Source organism: Sceloporus occidentalis, unplaced genomic scaffold (genome assembly GCF_023333645.1).
Source record: "Sceloporus occidentalis isolate IW3139 unplaced genomic scaffold, rSceOcc1.0.p SCAF_22, whole genome shotgun sequence".
NCBI classification, from domain to species: domain Eukaryota; kingdom Metazoa; phylum Chordata; class Lepidosauria; order Squamata; family Phrynosomatidae; genus Sceloporus; species Sceloporus occidentalis.
Window position 1 is genome coordinate 15,566,267 of NW_028317002.1, and position 14,515 is coordinate 15,580,781.

General features: G+C 46.8%; 1 non-coding gene across 1 annotated transcript; it reads left to right on the forward strand.

Annotated features, from left to right (window-relative positions):
* Positions 1 to 6,010: 6,010 nt before the first annotated feature.
* On the forward strand, positions 6,011 to 6,082 carry TRNAD-GUC (transfer RNA aspartic acid (anticodon GUC)). Its single transcript has one exon. It is a non-coding gene; the product is annotated as a tRNA-Asp (tRNA).
* Positions 6,083 to 14,515: the final 8,433 nt, after the last annotated feature.

Genomic DNA, 14,515 nt, shown 5'->3' on the forward strand with positions numbered 1-14,515 from the left:
GGAAACAAGTCCTTCAATCGTGAATGTCCCATTCATAAAAAAACCACACTCACTGAACAAATGCAGAGGGTTTAGATCCAAAACCATACAGGAGCGCAAGAAAGTCCTCACCGAGCTTGGGGTATGTTTCAGATGCTGCGCTTCATTGGAGCACATGGCCAAGGACTGTAAATCTGCCATCAAGTGTGAAGAGTGTCATAGCGAAAGACATGCCTCAGCTATGCACCCAACCCCACTCGCCAGGGACTCACCGGCTGCAGTCGCCATTAGCCCCGCTCCAAGTCATGGCGGGGAGCCCCAGAATCACGCCAACACCGCCACAGCTGTTTCCTGCTCATGCTTGGAAGTATGTGGGGAGAGTCAGAGTGAGAAATGTTGTGCCCGACTATGCCTAATCAAGGTTTACCCAGACGGACAACCAGAAAAGGCAGTAAGAATGTATGCCATCATCGACGACCAAAGTAACCGGTCCCTAGCGGGACCTAAATTCTTTGAAGCCTTTGGAATCAAAGGACCATCAGAACCCTACACCTTAAACACCTGCTCGGGCCGCATAGAGACTAGCAGCAGAAGGGCACAAGGATTCATTGCTTCTCCTATCAATGGGGATACCGAAATACCCCTACCGACGCTGATCGAATGCGACCAAATACCCAACCATAGGGATGAGATTCCTACCCCAGAAGTTGCATTTCACCAACCACACCTAAGGCAGCTAGCCAGCCTTATCCCACCTATGGACATCAACGCCGAGATTCTACTCCTGCTCGGCAGAGACAATCTAAGGGTACACAAGGTGCGTCAACAATGTAATGGTCCCGACTATGCACCATACGCCCAGAGACTGGACTTGGGATGGGTAGTCATAGGGAACGTATGCTTAGATCAACCAGGAATTGACTCCTTCAAGACTTATGTGCGTGGAGATGGACGCACAACTTGCATTAAGCCGTGTCCTCATCACTATGAGGTGAAAGAGAAGTCTCCAGACCTCATACAGCCACCTGACATAATTTCTCCCTTCTTTGCCGAAGACTTGGGGAGATCAGTCTTTCACACAACCAAGAACGACGATAAAGTAGCCTTGTCAGTAGATGACAGAGAATTTGTCAAGATAATGGACAGAGAGTCCTTTAAAGACGAAACCGATCACTGGGTTTCTCCATTACCCTTCCGAGCTACCAGGCTAAGACTCCCTAACAATCTGGAACAAGCTCTGTCTAGATTTAACTCTCTTCAGCGTACCATGAACAGCAAGCCTGAAATGAGAAAACACATTGTCGCCTTTATGGATAAAATATTCCGTAACAACCACGCAGAAACAGCTCCATCCTTAAGGAAGAACGAAGAGTGCTGGTACTTGCCTTCATTCGGAGTGTATCATCAATGGAAACCTAATCAAATTAGGGTTGTTTTCGATTCAAGCGCCAAACATCAAGGTGTATCTCTAAATGATGTTCTTCTCACAGGTCCCAATCTGACAAATAACTTAGTAGGAGTGCTGATGAGGTTCAGGAAAGAGCCTGTCGCCATCACTGCCGACATTGAACAGATGTTCCACTGTTTCGTAGTCAGAGAGGACCACCGGAATTTCCTCAGGTTTCTGTGGTACAAGGACAATGACACCAATGCAAAGATGGTGGAGTATCGAATGAGGGTGCATGTATTTGGAAACAGCCCTTCACCTGCCGTAGCAACTTACGGCCTTCGGAGAACTGCATTAGAAGGAGAGTCCGAGTATGGAGCAGACGCGAGAGACTTTGTAGAAAAGGACTTCTACGTAGATGACGGACTCAAATCACTACCGACTGAAGAAGCGGCTATCAGTCTGCTCAAGAGGACTCAAAGAATGTTGTACCAAGCTAAACTTAGACTACACAAAATTGCTTCAAACAGCCTGGCCGTAATGAGAGCCTTCGAGTCAGGTGATCATGCACCTGGATTCAAGGACATTAACCTGGGACTGGACAGTCCACCTGTGCAGAGGAGCTTGGGCCTCAGGTGGGATCTCTCGGCCGACTCCTTCGGTTTTCAAATAAGTTGTGCAGACAAGCCATTCACAAAACGTGGTGTCCTATCAGTGGTGAACAGCCTATTTGATCCGCTGGGATTTGTAGCGCCCATCACCATACAAGGTAGATCCCTACTGAGACAACTTTCTGAAACCGTCAAGGATTGGGATACCCCACTTCCTTCTGATAAAGAGCAAAAATGGGAAGCCTGGAAACAATGTTTGTGTGCCTTGGATGAGATCCACATCCCGAGATGCTATGTCAAAACCTCATCTACCTCTAGCATAAAGAAAGAACTCCACGTGTTCTCAGACGCCTCCACGGAAGCCATTGCAGCGGTTGCCTATCTGAAGGTGACAGAACTCAACAAACAAAGTCACATTGGATTCGTCTTTGGTAAGGCTAAGTTGGCTCCCAAGCCTGATCATACTATTCCCAGACTTGAACTCTGTGGGACTGTGTTAGCAGTGGAGATTGCAGACTTCATACAACAAGAACTGGGTGTCGACATAGAAGAGGTCCAGTATTACACGGACAGTAAGGTCGTTTTAGGTTACATTTATAATCGGACTAAACGATTTTATGTGTACATCAGTAACCGCATAGAGAGAATCAGGAGGTCTTCAAAACCTGAACAATGGCACTATGTGCCATCCAACTTTAATCCAGCAGACCACGCCACTAGGCCGATGTCTATAGGTTCCTTTATTAACTCTTCTTGGCTTACAGGTCTGGAGTTTCTGTTGAGACAGAGGGACGAATGTGTACAGGAAGTTTTCAGCATCCAGGATCCGGATAATGATCCAGAAATCCGCGCTGAAGTTAGTGCATTAGTTACTGGAATAAAGCAAACCTCCAGCCTCGGTTGTGAGCGCTTCCAGCGTTTCTCCTGTTGGATGAGACTCGTCAGAACTATCGCTAGGTTAGTGCACATTGCGAGATGTTATCACAGTTCTCAACAAGATAAGGATTGTCATGGTTGACACGTCTGTCATAAACCCCTCTCTGCTGAAGATATCTCTCATAGTGAGTCCCTCATAATACGCCATGTCCATCAGGAAGAATTCAACCTAGAATGGAAGTGCTTGTACAACAAACAGCGGATTCCAATAAAAGGCCCTCTTGCCAATTTAAATCAAGTTATGGACGGTTCTGGCTTGCTGAGAGTCGGTGGTCGTTTGAATCAAGCCCACCTAGGAGTTGCAGAACAAAATCCTCTCATCATTCCCAGCAAACATCATATCACTGTCTTGCTGATCCGACACCACCACGAAAAGGCTGAACACCAAGGCAGACAAATCTCTGAGGGCAGGTTACGGTCTGCAGGCCTTTGGATTATAGGTATGAAAAAACGTGTGGCCCAAATACTTCACGACTGCGTGCACTGTCGTAAAGCAAGAGGAAAACAACTATACCAACAAATGGCTGACTTGCCTGTGGATAGACTATGTACAGAGCCACCATTCACCTACATTGGCCTAGACATTTTCGGGCCATGGATGGTGTCTGCACGCAGGACCCGTGGCGGTCACGCAAACAGTAAGCGTTGGGCTGTACTATTCACTTGCATGAGTGTGCGTGCCGTTCACATAGAGGTGATAGAATCCATGGACACATCCAGCCTTATTAATGCCTTAAGACGGTTCTTCGCAATCAGAGGACCAGCGAAACAGTTGAGGTCTGACCGCGGAGGAAACTTCATCAGAGCAAGTAAAGAACTGAACATCGATACCAAGCCCACTCAAGATCAGTTGGCAGAGAAAGGTTGCACTTGGATTTTCAATCCTCCTCATAGTTCCCACATGGGGGGCTCCTGGGAGAGGATGATCGGGATCTCACGCAGCATCTTGAATTCTATGTTAATGGATGTCAACTCTTCAAGGCTCACACATGAGACCCTAGTCACCCTTCTCGCTGAAGTTTCAGCCATAATCAATTCAAGACCACTTGTGCCAGTGTCGATGGATCCTGAAACACCAACTGTACTGACTCCTGCTATTCTCCTTACCCAAAAAACGGAGGATACGCTAATACCTAGTAAAGAATTTACCCATGCGAACATCTACCAGAAACAATGGAAACGTGTACAATACCTAGCGGATTACTTCTGGAACAGGTGGCGAAAGGAGTATCTTGTGATTCTTCAAGGAAGAAGAAAATGGCAACACCACAAACCAAACTTGAAAGAAGGAGACCTCGTGTTGATGAAGGAGCAACAAACCGAACGGATTCACTGGCCTATGGGACTTATTACAAAGGTTTTTCCTAGCAAAGATGGCAGGGTCCGGAAGGTGGAGTTGACTATCTTCAGAAAGGGTGAGCATAAAACGTTTGCAAGGCCAATTAACGAACTTATTATGATACTACCCATCGAGAACATCCCAGCAGGATAAACAGAACTGAACTTGAATTTTGTGGATCTTCTCCATTCCAAGTTTGAAACAGGACTATGTTGTAATGTTTCCTGTTTTATTCTAACATGTTTGTTACAGGTTTGTTCCATATATTTTTTGGAAATTACTCATAGTGAAATTCCCTTGGGAATTTCAGACGGGGAGTGTGCTGTCTTCTGTACTGTTCTCATATTTATTTAAATGTCCACCATATTATCGGTTCTTCCATCACCATATTGTTTCTATGTATGGTCGTTTTGCTGCCATCTCCTGGCCAGAATTTGTATGCTGCACGCCTCTGTTCTTGTTAATAAAGCTTTCCTTTGCTGGCCGTGTTTTCAGGAGCCTGGGTCCATGTCACTTCCTGCAACCCTTGTGTGAGGGATCTGCTTTCTGTGTGACTGGACATTCATCACTCGGGCTCGTAAGGCATCAGTTTTTTGACCAGCAGTTAGCCTCAGGAAAGATATCAACAGACAACACCAAGGTCATTTCAGTATTATACCAATGTTTGTATTTTGGGTCAAATAAACCCACATTGATTCAAATCACCGTGTCTACGTGTATCCGTCTAACCTGAGCTTTTGCCGGTCCTGTCTGCTCCACTGCTTGGACACGAAGGTAGGAAAGTCACACAGCCACTACCAGTTACACCTTCATTCGCCTTCATGTGGAGACAAAATACCTTCCTTTAGTGCTTTTGAATGCTCTGCTGGATTTCCACCTTTGCAAATGAAACCCCAATACCGATTGTAAGAGTAAAATCCTTACTCTGCGCTTTCCAGCGGAAGGAAGTTGGTACAAAACGTAGTGGCGAGGTAAGTCCATTAGTTGATTCCCTTTTGATGACAATCCAAATTTTCAAGCAATTGTACTGGAAATAATAATGCCAAGGTCGCAGGTTCAATCCCCGTATGGTCCTGTTGCTTCTTTTCTCTCTTTTCAGCACAGTCTTAACATGAGCTGTTGCAACGTGCAAACCTTGTCCCGTACGCATGTTGCATCTGGCTAAGGAAAGCTACTGCAACAGGATTTAGGGCTTTTTGGAGCACGTGCTTGCACTTAGTCCTCCTTAGTATAGAGTAAACTTCTTACTCTGCGCTGTCCACCTCTGAATCTGTTGCGGATGGATAGTAATAAATACGTCTCGCAAGCCTGATTGCCTATGGCGGGATATATGGTAAGGTCTCTCTGACTAGCACTCGTCCTCTTTTTCACAAGCTGGGTCTTGCAAGCCTGATTGCCTATGGCGGGATATATGGTAAGGTCTCTCTGACTAGAACTCGTCCTCTTTTTCACAAGCTGGGGCAAGCCCGGGGGTAGAGACCCTTTACCTTTTTAACGATACAGCTTGTCCATTAGTAGCTTTTTTGATGATGACAATACAAATTTTTGGGCAATTGTACGGGAAATAATAATGGCAAGGTCGCGAGTTCCATCCCGGTACAAGCCAGTCGCTTCTATTCTCTCCTTTCAGTACAGTCTTAAAAGGTGCGTGAGCTTTTGCAGTGTACAAACCTTGCACCAGACACTCTTTAAATCTGTCTAACGAAAGTCACTGATACAGGTTTTAGGGCTTTCGGGAGCAGCTGCACCCACAGCTACTCCTCGTTAGTATAGTGGTGAGTATCCCCGCCTGTCACGCGGGAGACCGGGGTTCGATTCCCTGACGGGGAGGCCTTCCCTTAGTGCTTTTGATTGCTCTGCTGGAGTTCCACCTTTGCAAATGAAACCCCAATACCGATTGTAAGAGTAAAATCGTTACTCTGCGCTTTCCAGCGGACAGAAGTTGGTACAAAACGTAGTGGCGAGGTAAGTCCTTTAGTTGATTCACTTTTGATGACAATCCAAATTTTCAAGCAATTGTACTGGAAATAAAAATGGGAAGGTCGCGAGTTCCATCCCGGTACAAGCCAGTCGCTTCTATTCTCTCCTTTCAGTACAGTCTTAAAAGGTGCGTGACTTTTTCCGTGTACAAACCTTGCACCAGACACTCTTTAAATCTGTCTAACGAAAGTCACTGATACAGGTTTTAGGGCTTTCGGGAGCAGCCGCACCCACAGCTCGTCCTCGTTAGTATAGTGGTGAGTATCCCCGCCTGTCACGCGGGAGACCGGGGTTTGAGTCCCTGACGGGGAGGCCTTTCCTTAGTGCCTTTGATTGCTCTGCCGGAGTTCCACCTTTGCAAATGAAACCCCAACACCGATTGTAAGAGTAAAATAATTACTCTGCGCTTTCCAGCGGAAAGAAGTTGGTACAAAACGTAGTGGCGAGGTAAGTCCTTTAGTTGATTCCCTTTTGATGACAATGCAAATTTTCAAGCAATTGTACTGGAAATAATAATGCCAAGGTCGCAGGTTCAATCCCCGTATGGTCCTGTTGCTTCTTTTCTCTCTTTTCAGCACAGTCTTAACATGAGCTGTTGCAACGTGCAAACCTTGTCCCGTACGCACGTTGCATCTGGCTAAGGAAAGCTACTGATACAGGATTTAGGGCTTTTTGGAGCACGTGCTTGCAGTTAGTCCTCCTTAGTATAGAGTAAACTTCTTACTCTGCGCTGTCCACCTCTGAATCTGTTGCGGATGGGTAGTATTAAATACGTCTTGCAAGCCTGATTGCCTATGGCGGGAGATATGGTAAGGTCTCTCTGACTAGCACTCGTCCTCTTTTTCACAAGCTGGGGCAACCCCGGGGGTAGAGACCCTTTACCTTTTTAACGATACAGCTTGTCCATTAGTAGCTTTTTTGATGATGACAATACAAATTTTTGGGCAATTGTACGGGAAATAATAATGGCAAGGTCGCGAGTTCCATCCCGGTACAAGCCAGTCACTTCTATTCTCTCCTTTCAGTACAGTCTTAAAAGGTGCGAAGTTGGTACAAAACGTAGTGGCAAGTTAAGTCCTTTAGTTGATTCCCTTTTGATGACAATCCAAATTTTCAAGCAATTGTACTGGAAATAATAATGGCAAGGTCGCGAGTTCCATCCCGGTACAAGCCAGTCGCTTCTATTCTCTCCTTTCAGTCCAGTCTTAAAAGGTGCGTGAGCTTTTGCAGTGTACAAACCTTGCACCACACACTCTTTAAATCTGTCTAACGAAAGTCACTGATACAGGTTTTAGGGCTTTCGGGAGCAGTCGCGGCCACCGCTAGTCCTCGTTAGTATAACGGTGCGTATCCCCGCCTGTCACGCGGGAGACCGGGGTTCGATTCCCCGTCGTGGAGGCTTTATTTTAGCGCTTTTGATTGCTCTGCTGGAGTTCCACCTTTGCAAATGAAACCCAAATACCGATTGTAAGAGTAAAATCCTTACTCTGCGCTTTCCAGCGGAAGGAAGTTGGTACAAAACGTAGTGGCGAGGTAAGTCCTTTAGTTGATTCCCGTTTGATGACAATTACATGATTTTAATATTTACATGACGAAAAGTCATGATTTTATTAAAGACACGGAGGCGAGTATTGCTTAACTCTTTCTTTACTGGATAAAATAGCCGCAAGAAATCATGAATAAAGGTACAAAGAGAAAAAATATATAGTATAACATGTGACTCCAACAACCAATCCCACAACAGACTGCTTCATAACACCAAACTCCTCCTCCAAAACTTCCTCTTTCTTTGGCTGGCGAACGTGAAGAAACTTGGAACCAGCAGTCAGACACGAACGTCAAGGTCCCGAAATCCACATCTGGGAGAAACGTAGAACAAAGAAACATCCTGGAATCCACTTAGGCTGCAGAAGAAACAAGAAATAGTAGGCGATCCATGGGTTAATACCAGCGGACCAAACAGAAATATACGGCATAGGCAACAAATACAAAACTGACAATGAGGATACAGAACATCATACACAATCAAAGATGTAATGAAAAGAGAAATAATTAAACTGATCATATGAGTATGCACCCAACACTTACCCATACCAGAACCAATCATCGGGAGGGAACGAGGAAAAATCAGACGAAGGGAGGGAAGCAATACTCGCCTCCGTGCCTTTAATAAAATCATGACTTTTCGTCATGTAAATAGCAAAATCATGTAATTTTATGACAAGACACGGAGGCTCCTCTTGCAAGTTTAAAGCTGGGCAATAATCGAGGAGAACAGATTAGGGGCAGGTTTGAAATAAAATTCTTTAAACGTAGAATGTCTGGACCAATCTGCCGCTTTCATAAGATCCTCCAAACGGCCGCCAAAAGTAATGACTTTGGTAGCCACGGCACTCCTGGATGAATGAGCCCCAAAAACCGAGGTATCCACCCCGGCGAGCCCCATAACACGCCGCAACCAGCGAGCCAAAGTTGTAGAAGACACAGGTCCGAATGGAGCTTTGAATGAAATAAAAAGATTAGGGTGAGATAGAGATCGAAACTCCACTGTGCGAGATTCATACTCCCGAAGACAAGCCACTGGGCATAAGGCCAAATTAGATGGAAAAGCCGGGTAAAAAACAGATGTGATCGACGTTTTTGTCCGCCTGGATATGTTAAAGGTAACCCCGTCCGGGTCGAAGGAACGATTGTCAAAGTCCAAAGCACGGACATCGGCTACTCGTTTGCACGAGATCAAACACAATAAAGTTACCAGTTTGGCCGATAAGTCCTTTAGGGAAAGGTCTTCATTCCGAGGCCAGGCCTCCAGGAAAGAGAGAACACAAGAGACATCCCAGGTAGTGGAATACCTAGGACGAGGAGGTCTACTATATCGAACACCCTTCAGCAAACGACAAACCAAAGGGTGTTTGCCGATCGGACAACCATTCAGGCCTCCATGCGAAGCAGAAATGGCAATCTGTAAACGTTAACCGTCCTGTAAGCCTTGCCGTCCTCAAAAAGAGATGTAAGAAACTGGAGTACCGCGTTCAAAGGTGCTGAAGCGGGATCCAAGTCCCTAGCCACGCACCAACGGGACCAAACTCTCCAAGCTGACCCGTAAGCCTTCCTGGTTCCCGGAGCCCAAGATGCTGCCAAAAGCCGATTAGTCGTGTCCGATACACCGCAGATTGACCAAGGTTCCCGGAAATCAGCCATGCTACCAGAAGCAGGGAGCCATCCTGGACCAAAGGATGAGGATGACCCTCCGGATTCCGTAGAAGGAAGAGTGACGTTGGCAACAACCTGGGGTGGTCTATCGACATTTCCAACAGAGAAGGGAACCACGGTTGCGACCTCCATAGTGGCGCAATGATCACCAACTGAACCCCTTGACGTCTGACTTGAAGTAGGGTACGAGGGATCATGGAAAAGGGGGGAAACGCATAATGGAGGTTTCCCGTCCAATCCTGCGCGAACGCCTCTACTGCCACAGCTTCCGGGTCCAGACGCCAGCTGAAGAACCTCGGGAGCTGAGCGTTGAGTCTGGAGGCGAACAGGTCTGTACATAAAGGACCCCAAAGAGAAGCGATAGAAAGGAACACCGTCGGATCCAATTTCCAGTCGCTGTAGTCCCGCAGGTATCGTGAGTACCAATCCGCTACCGTGTTGTGCAGACCCGGTAAGTATTCGGCCTGGATGGTAATGTTCCTGAGAAGACAGTGGTGCCAGAAATCCAACGCCAGAATCGCCAATGCCTTGGAATGGGTACCCCCCATGTGGTTGATGTATCGGACTGCCGAGACATTGTCCATCCGGAGTCTGATACAAACATTGGCGCAATCTTTCGAAAAACTGCGAACAGCAAACGATCCTGCCAGAAGTTCCAGACAATTGATATGGAGCCTGGTTTCCCCTGGAGACCAACTGCCTCCCGTAGTGAATCCCTCGCAATGAGCACCCCAACCATGAAGGCTGGCATCCGAGTCTATGGTGAACTCCGGTTGCGGACCCATAATGGCTCTGCCATTCCACGCTTCCAGGTTCTTGATCCACCATCGCATGATGTCCGAGTCCAAGGAAATGAGATCTGCGTAAGAAGCCCCTTCGCGGAGGTGAGCTATCTTCAGACGTTGAAGAGCTCGATAGTGCAACGGGGCAGGAAAGATCGCCTGGATCGATGATGTTAACAATCCCATGATCCTGGCAAGGTAACAAATAGAAATGAAAGGGCGGTTGAGAGCCCGGGTCAATTCCTTGCGAATAGTACGGATCTTGGCAGAGGGTAGACTGAGGGACCCTGATTCCGCGTCCACTAGGAAACCCAGAAATTCCATCCTGTGGGCAGGCGTCATACATGACTTCTCCTCGTTGATGAGGAAGCCCAAATCCACCAGAAGGGTAATTGTCAACTGAAGGTGCAACAACAACGTCTGCTGGTCCTGGGCCATGATCAGGAGATCGTCCAGGTAGATGATAAGCCTTACTCCTTGCATACGAAGCCAAGCCACCACAGGCCGTAGCAGTTTGGTGAAGCACCACGGAGCTGATGAAAGCCCAAAAGGAAGACATGTAAAACGCCATCTCCGTGCCTTCCAAAAGAACTGGAGCAGGTCCCGCGACGTTTCTGCCATGGGTACAGTGAGATACGCGTCTTGTAAGTCCAACTTCACCATCCAGTCGTTTGGTAAAAGTAAGTCTCGAAGGAGATGGATTCCTTCCATCTTGAAATGTCTGTAATGAACTAAAGCGTTTAGTGACCTGAGATTGATCACTGGACGAAAGCCGCCTCCCTTCTTTTGAACCAGAAATATGTTGCTTACATAACCTGGCAACTCTGCGTTGGCGAGTTCTATAGCACCTTTCTCCCATAAATTTGACAATTCTGTCTCTATCAAAATCTGGTCTTGAGGGGAGAACATAATAGGAGACGAAGAACAGGCTGGTACGGAATATCTATCAACTCTATTTCGTAACCCCGAACACAATTGAGGACCCACACGTCTGCCGTGAGATTTTCCCAAGCAGGGAAAAAATGACGGAGACGACCTCCCACCAGAAGACGGGAAGAAGGGATGGTTATATGTGTACTCACCATAGGGACGTCGCTGTGCTCTTCCCGAACCTCGTGAGCGCCATGGTCTGGCTCTTGACGGGAAAAATGGTGAAACCTGTCTGTACTGTCGGAAGTTGTCCATCCTGGTAGGAGGGGGTTGAGAGAAAGAGCCTCTGGAAGTTCGTGATGAACTAAAGGTGTTACGGCCGGCCAGACGGCCCCTGAATCTGCCGGCCCTGGTGGAAACCCGATTGTCGAAGACACGTCTCATAGAGGATTGGGCCTTATCTAACGCAGTGAAAGCCCCTACAAACCTCCCAAGTTCTTTTATGAAAGAATCTCCAAACAATAGCCCCTGAGCATCCTTGCCCGATTCAGTAAGGGCAAGGTTAACCAACTTAGGCTCCACTTTTAAGAGAATGGCTTTACGCCTCTCAATACAAAATGAGGTGTTAACGTTGCCCGCAATACATATAGCCCTCTGGATCCAGCCTAAGAGGGTATCCGGGTCAACGGCCTCACCCTTGTCTTTGGCAGTAGCCGCCAATTCAAACAATTTGGCCAAAGGACCAAAAATATCTAGGTGCTTGTCTTGACAAGACTTGAGGGCAGCCTCTAAGCCCTTTCTGGGGTTCCACCCTGACTTAGATAAGTATTGAACCATTTTAGGGTCCACCACAGGAGTCTCACAGACCTTGTTAGGTACAATAGGTCGTGGACATTCAGCCCGGAGCTTTTGTCTAGCAGTTTTACTAAGTGGTCGCCTGACCCATTTCTCGAGGTATTGGGCGATATGATCCGCCGGAACCCATTCAGCTGATCTAGGGTGATGGAGATCCTCGGGATCGAAAAGGGAATCACACTGGGGATCCAGAATACCCTCCGTGGTCGGGGAAGCGTGAGAGACCTTTTGGTCCTCGAGAGTGGGGGATGCTAGCCCCGAGGAACGTAAAGGTTCCTCATCCAAAACCTCATCCTCGGCCGAGGACACATCCGACACAGACCAGACCTCCTCTGCGGAGTCAAGCTCCGAATCCGAAACATCGGTGAGTGCCTTTGCGCACTTCCACCGCCGCGCCCGTTCTGCCTGGCGCGGAAAGGCTCATTTGCGTGCTGAAATCACGCCATCTTGGGCGGCATGTACATCGCCAGTCATATAATTTCTGGAGGTCGGAGGATTAAGATGCTTACGTTTAGCAAGCGCCTTCCTAGGTGCTGATAACGTGGGAGGGGCTGAGGAATGATGGTCAGGTGGTAAACTAGAAGTATGTTGAGGTACATTTTGATGAGAGGATTTTAGGGCCTGAGAAATTGAGTGAGACAATGTGGAGGTCATGGAGTCCATGGCTGCCAAAATGGCCTCTGAGACAGACTTTTGAAAGTCCATGTGGAGGCCTGCCCCTGAAGAGGATTCACCTCCTTCCATACTCATAGGTGAAACATTAGCAGTAACTTCCCCAGTAGGGGTTAAATTTTTGGTTGCCTGAGCAGGCATATCACTAGAAGTTTTATGCATGACTGAACAGGTGCTTAGAAGATAAGAACCTATGTGAAGAAAAAACTAACCTACTAAAATAAACTTAACCCTGCCTGGAAAAAACTGTGAAAAAAGTAATAAAACGCGGTACTGCAAGACAAAGACAGGTTCACCAGGGTGTAAGAGATGCTGATAGGTAGAAACGCCTGAAAACGATCAGAAAACGCTAACACGGCCGTCACAGCAGGCTTCGTGAGGAAGAAAAACGAAGCCACAATATGAAGAAACGGCGGACTCGCACATGCGCAGAAGAACGCGTAACACGTCCATTGCCGGAATGGCAGAGAAAAAAAAACCCCGCGAACAGCCGAAAAACGGAACGGAGCCGTCGGGTTCGCGTCTAAGAGGGACACAACTCAAACAAACTAAAGTCCAAGGCAGAACCAAACTCAAAAGCACAACGAACTGACAATAAGGAGAGAGTAACACTGGAGGTAGGAAACACTACATACGAAAGAGGGGTCAGCCGAAGGAGAAATACGCAATAGAGCAAAATAAGAAAATACACATATCGAAGAATTATATAAAAAAAAATCAAATATATATGGTAAAATATGAGAGAATGCACTGGCAATACTTATCTTTCCAGTGAGCAGCAAAGAAAGAGGAAGTTTTGGAGGAGGAGTTTGGCGTTATGAAGCAGTCTGTTGTGGGATTGATTGTTGGAGTCACATGTTATACTATATATTTTTTCTCTTTGTACCTTTATTCATTTTTTCTTGCTGCTATTTTATCCAGTAAAGAAAGAGTTAAGCAATAGGAGCCTCCGTGTCTTGTCATAAAATCCAAATTTTCAAGCAATTGTACTGGAAATAATAATGCCAAGGTCGCAGGTTCAATCCCCGTATGGTCCTGTTGCTTCTTTTCTCTCTTTTCAGCACAGTCTTAACATGAGCTGTTGCAACGTGCAAACCTTGTCCCGTACGTACGTCGCATCTGGCTAAGGAAAGCTACTGATACAGGATTTAGGGCTTTTTGGAGCACGTGCTTGCAGTTAGTCAGGCCCCTGGGAATCAGCGTAGCTAAATGGACAGGGAGCATGTATGTGTGTGGGTTAGTGCATGCTCAGGGAATGTCCGTGTTTTGATTGGGGGATGTTAATTGAGGGGTGGGAGACCCTAGGTGATATAAGGTGCCCTCTGGGTGACCCCGGTCACTGTCCTTTTTTACAGACACGGCCAACAGTCTTACCTGCTTCCCATCCACCCTCCCTCCCTATTTCTTGTGTACTAACTTTCTTTCTTTTGTCACAGCTGGCGGTTTGTGTGTCCTTGCCGGTCTGGTTTTGGTAAGTGATGGAGTTTGGATGCTGGTGTAATGGAAGGCTCAATCCTCCCCTAACCTCTGGTGTTTTATTGGACGTGCCCACCGAGCTTGTTGGATGGCTGGTGGTTAGCATTGGTGGTGGGACAGCGAAAGGTAGCTGTCAATTTTGTTTGGACGAGGGGGGAGGTGAGTACCTGTGGTCTGGATTGTGCAGTGTGAGAGGCCGGCAAGGACGGGGTTAATTCGGTTCCTGTGTTGGTTATGTTTTGAATATGTTACGGTAATGTGTTATGTATATTTGTATATTTGTATTTATTATTTATCGGTATTGTATATTATTCTTATTGGTTTATGGTGTTTTGGGCCAACACAGTGTTTTATGGTTTTATAATAAAATTGTGCTGTGGCCTGCTTTATCCAATTTCGGTCTCCGTGTCGTTAT